Here is a 535-nt window from a genome sequence, read left to right as displayed (position 1 = left end):
AAAATCAACATTTTTGTGGTCCAATGGAATTTATGTCCTTCTGGAGCACATTTTCCTAACCGTTTTACCCCAGAAGAACCCCTAATATAATTTTGGGGTCTTGGGGAACCCCTGCTAAAATTAACTTTTTTTGTGGTCCAATGGAAAAAATGTCCCTTACATTGATGGTCAGTAGAAGGAAGGTCACCCCTACAGACTGTTACTGGTGTCATCCTGCTGGCGTTGCCAAGTGGTTTTGGTCCTGGAACCATGCAGGCACCATCAAATGGGAGGTCATTCAGTGAAAACCCAAGAAGCGAAAGTGGAAAACCCAAATACTCCTACGCTTAGGGATGTCATAGGGATCACACAACGAATGTCTTGGAATATCTACGCCTTGCTGCCCTCAAAGAACCGAGGAGTTTTCTCTATTAAAACCCAAGAAGCCCCTGGTAACCTTTTGAGGAACCCTGGGCTTCCATGGAACCCTGGTGGAGAATGGCTGATCTTGTGAAGTAATGGGAACCATATGCCCCAGAAGGGCAGGCTATGGTGA

The sequence above is a fragment of the Staurois parvus genome, unplaced genomic scaffold, assembly GCF_062004578.1.
Source record: "Staurois parvus isolate SC_StPar_1 unplaced genomic scaffold, SC_StPar_1.0 ptg001602l, whole genome shotgun sequence".
NCBI lineage: Eukaryota > Metazoa > Chordata > Amphibia > Anura > Ranidae > Staurois > Staurois parvus.
This window is presented reverse-complemented; position numbering follows the sequence as displayed.